Below are 10,147 nucleotides of genomic sequence, written 5' to 3' on the forward strand. Positions count from 1 at the left end.
GCCAATAATGCTGAAATAACATTATAGTTTAGTACTAAATATTCCCCAAAAAGCATAATATGTCTTGCTTAAATACACAAAAGCAGGGAACACATGTTAAATAGTGGTGCAGTTATTCTGGTACACTGGTGGTTTCCAGAGTGCTGAAAACATCTGAAGTCTTGATGACTGGAGACATGTGAGTGGTGAGGACTCTCAGTGGAATTCATTTCCTGTTCGCTGCTTTTACTGTGGTTGGAACAAAGTGGTTGTTTTGCAGCGTCATCACGACACAGAAACAATAGCTGCATTTAACAGTGTCCCATAGCCATAACATCCACGCACACAAACGTCACGGATTGCCTCACATGTAAACACAATAAAACTGGATTTCAGTGAGGTTTGTTACAAAGTGATTCCCAGTTCTTGCAGGGATACAGTTCTGACAAATGAGCTGGTTGTGTTTCGGGGAGCATAAAATAAAATCTGACCACAATTTGTAGCTGACATGACCAAATATGTGCATGTTTATAGGACATTGTACCGCTATCACAGTAACTCAACCTCTTCCTGGCTCTTTTATATACTATTTGACTTTTGAATGTGCAGACACAAGCTGAATAATTCTATACATTACTGTAAAGAAATCCTCAACACCTGAATCTGTAAAATAAATAAATAAATAAATAATAATATATATATTTTTAATACAGTCATTTATTTCAGTTGTATATATTTGGTAGGTTAACACTTATATCAGTGGTCCTATATTACACAAAAATGACTCTTGTGAGCTGTCAGACATGTTATAATGTGCTATTTATTATTATTGTGTCTGCATCTCCGAAGTTCAAAATGCTGTTCCCTGTTGTGATGTCATGAATGACTGACTGATTAATGTGTAGCTATTATGAAATGTAATCATAGCCACTTGTATATAATTGTAGTCACTACTACTTTACTATACCTGCACTTTATGATTTAGGCTTAATTCATTTAGGCTAACCTCCAAATTGATTACGTAATTAATTTAAGTCCATTCTTGAAGGGCCTATATTCTAGAGCTATTTTCTGATCTATGTTATAATGTTGTTTCCTCATCAGAAACATACCTGTGTGTTGTATTTTGTTTCATTCACACATGTTTAACACACAAACCCTGCATATTTAGGCTGAGTTCTTCTCTCAAACAGAAAACACTCTGTTCCACCTTGTGATGTCATGTGATAATACAAGAAGTGCTCTACTGTGTTTTTAACTCTATACACCCTCACCAGAATCATTTGGATGATTTCAGCCCTGGAATTGCCCATCTCTATTGAACTAAAAAGTAAAACATAACTCATTTGAAAACAGTTTATGAAATCACGAGGTAGAACAGAGCGTTTTCAGTTTTGGAGATCTAAACAGACTAATCATAAAGGGTTACTAAACATGCGTGAATGATACAAAACACAACGCTGTGTATATTTTTGATGACAATATGGCTTAAAGCTCACAAAAATCATTTTTTTGTAATATAGGATCTTTAATAAACACCATGAATTAAGTCTTTGTTAATTTTTTATTCAAATGAATTAAAGTTATTGTGAATTATTACCATGTCTTTGACTGTCACGTATGTTTACACTAAATACTTTTATTGCATGTGACAGGAAAACATGAGCAATTTTATTATCCTGGGGTTTCAGCTTCCTGTTACACACAACATCTTGAAGACTTTTACGCATTCAAATGATCATCATCATTATCATCAGTTTTAGTTTTAAATTGTTAATCACTTTGGTAATGGTCTGAAATAATAATCATTCTGATATTAAAATCTGTCTAGTGTCTATCCCTGCACAGATGCCCCTCCTGTGCTGTGGGCGGTGGGCTCCACATATGTGATGAAAGTGGTCCCAGGTTCTGGCCTCTGCAGCTCTACTGTAATCCGGCTGTTGCATGGGTCTGTGATGTTAACTCTATTGAGGTTGAAAAGGTCACGAGTGAGGAAGAGAGGAGACTTTGATGTCCTGGTGGGCAGAACATCCTGTCGACCGCTCATAAACACCTCCAAGCACAATCCAGAGGAGGAGGGGCCATAAAGCACACTGAACAAGGCACCGGCCAAACACAAACCTTTTTTTATTCAGCTCAATTCCAAACTTGATTTCATACTTTATAGCACAATAAACAATGGGTCACACTAAATATTATTACAATTTATGTTAACATGTGGTCATAAACTAGTTATTTTAAAGCTCAAGATCATTCTAAAACTGTGGAGGAAAAGTACGATTTTGTCCTATTTATGTGATTTTTTTTTGTGTTAAATCTTGCTCAAATGAGTATTTACTTTTGATACTTTATTTAGTATCAGATTTTTTTTTAAATACTAATCAATATAAGAGGTCATACAGAATATTAACTTAGAGTGTTAACATAAAATATTACCAGGCAAGATTACAGATGACATGTTTTAAGACAGGAAATCATGCGAGGAAGAAGGTTGTTTGCAATTATACATAGAAAATAGGTTGAAAATGCATTATTTTTTTGGTTTAGTTTAAGAATAACAAAACTTTAAAAAAAAAGATATTATGATTAAAAAAAAAATACACAAATACATAAGTAGACAAAGAATAAGCAATTATTAATATTATTACTAACTAATCCATCAGGACCGCTCCCATAGCAACCCACAATTGCAGTTAATTGTTTTATCCATACCAGCGTAAGTCAACAGAAACCTGGCACAGAGCGGAGAGGAAGTGGAGCACAGTGCCTCTGGTGGACTCACAATGGTGGGAGGGGTCCACACCTCTCTCTCAGTTACAGCTCGACTCTGTGTGACCTGAGGGAAGCCTACAGGGGCTCACAGGGGTCATTTCAGGCAATTCCACTCTGTTGTTGAAGCTGTACCTGCAAAAAGCCACAACAACTCACTAGGCTCCGTGAAAGACTGCAGCCTGCTCTCCTGGTCATGTGGAGGGCTTTGAGGATTTCTCTAAATGACCAAACTAAAGGGAAGGACTCATGCAATATATTCTTACTATATATATATATTCAAAATATATTCTTCATAGGGATGCAACAATAACCGAAATACTGTATCATATCGTATCATCAAATGTCTCACAATAATATCGTGAGGCGTCACAATATATCGAATTACAAAATCCTTCGTTTAAATGCATTGTTTTATAGTAACAATACCTAATAAACATCAGGAACTACATATCCCATGATCAATTTCAGCACAGACAACATGAAGTAATATGTCTTTTACTTGAATTCTTGGGATTATGACAGTAATAATTCACACCAAAATCTTGTCAGGGTATTTAAACGCAAAAAGGTGTCCTATCTACAATTATATTAGCCTCTCCAAAATATCGCAATAAATATTGTACTGTGAGATTTGGATATTGTTACCTCCCTACTTCTTCATGAAGTTAATATAAAAACTCACTATTACCTGATAAAAAACAAAACTGTACACTGCTCAACTGATACTTTCATAATTTGCTGTATGAATAAAATTAATATTGATAACAATGTACTCTCAGTACAATATAAAAGTGTGAGACACTTCAAATTACTACAAAACATGGTCTGGTGATTTGTCAAGAAGAAAAATTAATAATATAATTTAAAACTTGCACATATTGTTACTACTATTGAATCTATTGTAGGCAAAGTCCAATGAATTATGGCACTACAGCTGTATATTCTTCTACCATGTGTCAACTACCACAGTTACTACAGTTCACTTTGCATGCTACTGAAAATAGCATTTCAGAAATGACTTATGTACTTCCATGGCCACTATAAAAACATTTTACAGTTTTTTTCCCACTAGAACAAAAAAGCTTTAAGGATGTGTTTGTTCTAATATTTCCTAAATGCTCCCTGTAAAAGTGTCAGTTTTTCCTACCTCCCACAAAACTCAAATATATGAGTTTGAAAAATGTCACAAGCTGTTTAACTGCATTGCCAATAACTTAAAAAAACATAAGAAATACCTGTAGACATTTTGTAAATATTGTGATGGAAAACTGAGCATACTTCATATTTGTAGTGACATGTGAGCCCTACATGCTCTTTTAAGTGCACATAAATAGCCCTGATGCCCTGCCTGGATCACAGAAGAAGACGTCCATGTGTGATTTAGCAGAGACGGCACATCCTCTCCTGTCTGCTCTCCTCCCTCTGGGCCTTTGAAGTGCAAGTAGCTCCAAGTCTGAAACATCTCCCCATTTGTTTGCCTCTGAAGTCCTGGGGGCCCCCTGCCATGCATTCAGCAGAATTTACAAGCTATGTCATTTAACCTGCGTTGGTTTTCTAATCTTTTGAATTGCTAAGATCAAACATGTAGCTTTACGAGCTCCTTGTTTGATTCTGCTGTGCCTCCTTTGTGACTGATAACAACCTGAGCAGCTACATAAAAGTGTGACTTTCATGTCTTTGGTCACATTTACGGCCCCAATACGGTGCGTTCAGGACACCTACTCCACACATGAGATGAGCAGATAATCAGCCTAACTAATGCCACATCACTACTCACTACTGTAGTAGGTCAGTTAAAGGTATAGTATGGAACTTTTCTGGAGGAGGGTACTGGCTCCATGAAGATACCAGGAATGTTTTAAACTGCAGGTATTAATCTTCTCTATTTCTATGGAGACAAGCATATAATTTTTTAGCAATTTAAAATAAATGCAACTGAATGAATGAAAATACACCAGTTTAATCCCTTACTGTGGAACATTCTAGCAAAGCAATATCAGAAGGTGGTGTTTCCTCCAACAAAAAAGTTCTAAATAGAAAAGAAATATCATTAAGGTGCTCTCTTGTGATATCATTTAGGCCTAAACCTAACCTAAACCCAATAAACCTTATGTTATACTAAACAGAACAACAGAAAAAAAGTTACAGAAGCATTAAGGATTATATTAGTTAAAAATATAATGGTTTGCAACTGGTATTTTTATTTACAAATACTATGCTGCATTAAAAAATATTCAAGCATTATCTGTACAGACAAATGCATGCAGGAGTCTCTAAAATCAGTTCTAAATAGTTGGAGAATTAAAGTTTTTCTCAAGAAGTTTCAGTAATCAACATATCCTGTTAGTTATCTGGGCACATCCTGTATCTATTGTGCTGTGAGTGTCAAAGTATGTGATTCAGTGCATTGAGTTAAGTATCGCTATTTGACTTTTATTGCCCCAGCAGCACGTCTCAGAGATGCAGCCAATCAGAGCGCGTCTTTTCAAAGCGCAGCAATGGGAGGAGAATCGGCTCGGGAGACTTTTCTTTTGGGGATTTTGGGACTTCTTCTTCATGTGTCGCTAAACCACAGGCGAGGAGACACTGAGAGCGATTAAAAACATTAAAAACAAAAAAAATCATCGATCGTCTTCCTCCTTCAGGATTTAGTGCAAGTTTTTCCTGTGCGTAAAGGCGACACTTCGACTATGAGCTTTCTATTGAGAGCGTGGGATCTTTTATGACATTTTTTTTACACGTTTCAGTGTACAGTGGGAAACCTTTTACGTGCTTTTTCGTTAAACCACGGAACAAAGCAACAAATAGTCTTGCGATGACGATCTGGAAAACTTCAGACATGAGTGCGTTGGTTGTCTGCGCGCTACTACTTCTAAAAGTAAGTGATTTCATTGCACTACATTTTCCCATACGTGTTTATAAGAATCTGGCGCCGCTACTTTGAACTTGTTCCGTTTAAAGAGCTTTTGTGCCATTACTTTCTACTTTCTACTTGTGCGTAAAGCTCATGCGTTTTACTTTGTCTGAACTTAAAGGATCATTCTTCAAAAATCCAGCCATTCCTTCCACATTTTTCTTTCATGGGGGATGTTTGGGGCTTTTATGCGCATTAGACAGGGATTATGGACATAAATCCATACAGTAAATTATAACTTCACTGACTTGTGGTAACATGGTATTTAAAGGATATCATCGTGAACAGAAGACGCACAGGACAATAATTTGACACTCATCTCGCCTTTGGGCTTTGTGGTCCTGCCCCAACACGCTGGTGGGAGTCACGGAACTTCTGTTTGCTTAAAGTATTTTGATAACATTTTTTTTTTTTTTACTGTACACCTTGTTTGTTTATGGGGATTCCTGGCGATAATGCGGATTAGTAACATTCAGTGTTTTAGTAGGGCCTGGACATCCGGAGCCGAGCAATTATCATCATTTTCTCCTACTTTGTGGTGTGTCATGTGACTTTCCAGTAGACTGCTTAACAACCAACTTAAGTAGATAATAGTAAAGCTTTGAAAAAAATTACCAAAGTATGCTTGATGAGGGTTAATTTAAATATTTCCCTGTTAACACGGTTGTTTGAGCATTCTCCGTGGAAAGTACAGTGTAGAGGACCATCTCCTTTAATTAGTTCCTCATGCCTCTTGTATTTTAAAGACTGTAATCAGAGGAGTTAGGATGTTCCTGGAGACAGCTTTCCCTGGTAAAAAAAAAAAAAGTCGATTGGCGGGCGCACTGTGACGGCTTACAGGTCACCAAGTTGAGAGAGCATCCTTTTGTGTGTGTATTTCCACGCAGATTAGATTAACTGTGGAAATCCCAGCCGATACGCTTCAAATGTGGCCACTTCAAAAGATCTGAAAATGTCTCAGGCATCCAGTCACTTCTGTGTGTTTGTGTGCGCGCGTAAAGAGCCGTGTTGACTGAGTGGTCCCGACAGCCGTGGAGTTGAGAGCCGCACTGAAAGCCGCGCTCCTCGGTGGTCCCTCTGTTCTCATTGGGGAATCGTTTCATGGCCAGCACCAGCTTCTTACCTTAATTGAAAAAAGCAACTGCAGCTCTACCTTTCTGAGACTTTTGCCCCTGGGTTATGAACAGTCTGATGTAATGCTTATCACCGATACTTAGATGATCAAACGTCATATTTTAAATAGTTTATATCACCAAATTGCACAATAATTTCCCCACTTAGATCTTTTTGCTGCTATGCTCCCATGAAAGATGCAGTATGAAACTTTTCTTGAGGTGGACCATGATGCTAGTTCATGTTGGTTTGCAGATAATGGTATTAAACTTATTTATTTCTTTGGAGACAAACAGGTCTGATCTGTGGAGAAACAACTGTGCTCATATTTTCCAAGGTACTGTTGAGCACTAAAAGCATAATTGACTACATAAAAATAGACAAGTTTAATGCCATATTCTGGAACATTCTAGGCAAATTAAATACATCTCTCTGGAGACAAGCAGGTAGCAAACCATCTACCCTAAATGTTACAAAGTGCTGGTTTAAGGTATTTGGTCTAAATCTTTTATTGTACTCTAAGTGGTGGAGTTAGTGCTCTGGGCCAAGTTAGCGCCACAATCCATAACCACACAGATTACAGGCTGTTAAATAAGCTTGTAAGCAGTGGCATGTTAAATGGAGTAGATCTGTGTGTGTTATGCGATGAGGAAAGATATAATGGAGTAGTTTAAACCTTGCAGCCCCTATCTCTTTGATGTTGAGATACCACCAGTCTCAGCTCAGGGCAATAAAAGTTGGTGTTGTTTTTGGCATCGAGCTTGTCCAGTTTCAAAGGTGAGACATTTTCAGTGTTTAATCCTGCTCTCACACACCACACACCAAAATGAGACTCGGAACTAGACCAGGATTAGAACAGGACCAACCAGGAGTACTACATCAGGACTAAAACAAACCAAGACACATGTGAAAGCACGCTGGTGGTGGGTTTGTCTTTGAGCCCCTATAATACAGGCCCCCACATGTTACCAGGAAGTCAGAGAGACAAAGAGTATATAGACTGAGAGTGGGTATGAGTGATATACTGGCGCTAATACTGGTATCATATTAGGGAATGGTTTCATACATCCATGTTGATAAAATATATATATTATTCTATTGGTTTGATCATTTTTTTTACATATTTACTGTATTTCTAATGGAAATTAAAGAGTTGTCTTACATGATCAGCATAAAAGAAAACACATTTTGTTAGAAGTTTGACAGAATGAAAGGTTAATTTGGTAACCTAACTACAATTTACTACAATTTGGGGCTTTGACATCAATTTTAGAATATTTACATTGATAAATATTGATTCTCGCTCACAACAAAAAGACAAGTATTAGTAACTGGTGTTGGGTCAATAAACCCTAACAAAGAGAGAGAGACATCATTGAGGCTTTTGAGCTGTTACTTTCGCCCTTTGCTGTAGGTGAGATGTTAGACATCTGTTTGCTCTTGTCAGGCCCAGGGCAAAGCGGGCCAGTGCCTTGTAAACGTGTGCATGGTTAAAATACCGTTAATTCGTGCTCTGGAGAAGGAAGGAGGGGCCTTATTGAAATAGTGACCTCCACAGACACACCTGCAGGGTTAGGGGGACTTCAAAGGGCCCTCTCACCCAAACACACGCTCTCATGCTGGGCAGCCCTGGCTAACTGACACCCTCGCCCCGGGCTGCATTTACCTCCTGTAGACCCTTCCCTTTTCTTCCCCCTCTTGTTTTACACACACTTGCTTCTTTCACACTCTTATTGTCATTCAGGTCTATCAAGAGTAGTGTTGTCACAATACTGACATTTTAAACCACATTTTGATATTAAACAAAATGCCTCCTACTCTGATAAACTTTAAAATCTAAAAACTCAAAAAATCTGATATCATAACTTTTGAGCAGTAGAAAATAATCTTAAAAACGTAATAATTGTAGTTTCTTTAATATTATGTGTCATATACTATAGTTCTAACATAGATTCAGTCCATTCTAAAGCTATTAAGGTATTTTCCCCATATTACTGACACTAAATCAATTAAATACTGTAACATTTAATGTAAAAGTTTAAGACCATGTGGTAATATAAAAAAAAACTAAATTTTCTTGTTGAAATTTACATTACATTTCATCAACAATTGTGGTATCAAAACAGTATGAAGCATTTTCCTTAAGTTTGAATTTTGATTGTGACAACACTGGTGCGTATTTTTATTTTTGTAATAATTATGAATTAAATTAAAACCCAAACAACTGTAATTTTGTTTTATTTTTTTCAGCTATAGCCTCTTCCTGTGTTTTCGTTTGCCCCCTTAAATTCTGTCTTGATACTTTCCACTGGGCCAAAGCCAGCTGATTAAAGCCAGCCACTCCTGTCAGGACCCAGCCCCACTGCACAAGCCTGTAGGAATGTCTCATATATCCCTTATAACTCTCCAGTACTTACTCTCAGATAGTAAGACCCGAGACTTTTTAGGGGTGAGCGACCAGGCAGATACACTGATAAAGAGGTTTGGTTGGGCCCTGTTCTCCGGTTATGTGTAATTTCCTTCCTATCACTGTCCCTCCCAAAAGCAGCCCTGTTTCTGGTCTATTTGAGCGGCTAAATGAAATGTCATGTAATGCCTATGCTTAAGCCTGCCTGTTTATCTAAACGCACAATGTTTTTACTGTAGGTTGCTCTTGGAGATGCCTGTGCCAGTGGTGAATTCACTGAATCGGGTCAGTGTTGCAGTCTGTGTCCTGCCGGATACGGAGTCGCAGTGAAATGTGGGAAAGAAGATACAAAGTGCCAAGCGTGTCCACAGGGTGAGCAATTATAATATAACCTTACTGAACCCTCTCCAAACGTGTTTTACCTGATTTGTGACTAGATGTGTGTAATATACTGTTAATAATATCATATCATATTTAAAGACATACAAAATTAGTAACTGTAAAAGTCATAGAAACAAGAGAAACAGAGATTTGCAGTGTGATTTTTTTAAATAGAGAAGCCTAAAGTTAATCAATAATTTTGATTATTCAGTCCGTCAAAATGGTAAGAAGAGAAATGAATTCCTTTGTCACCATTTAAAATCCAATAAATTCAATTTTACACCAGAAAGTACTTCAATGTAAAGCACCGTGTGTCTGATTATGTCACTGTCACACAATTAAATCAGTCATGAAGAAAGTAAGATTGCTCAGTTAGTCACAAATTGAGGAATAGTTATATATCCTATAAGAGGACTTTTAAGATTTCACAGTTGTTTTTTTCATATTATGTCCATATGTTCATATATGTTGATATTTCTTCTTACAGTAATCATTAAACAAAAATTTGATATTGTGATGTCCGTACTTCCAAAGAAATATACAATATTCGTTCTGCACTTGTGCGTGTTTCATTTTACAAT

The sequence above is a fragment of the Boleophthalmus pectinirostris genome, unplaced genomic scaffold (assembly GCF_026225935.1).
Source record: "Boleophthalmus pectinirostris isolate CB_2022bp ecotype Guang Dong unplaced genomic scaffold, ASM2622593v1 HiC_scaffold_6, whole genome shotgun sequence".
NCBI lineage: Eukaryota > Metazoa > Chordata > Actinopteri > Gobiiformes > Gobiidae > Boleophthalmus > Boleophthalmus pectinirostris.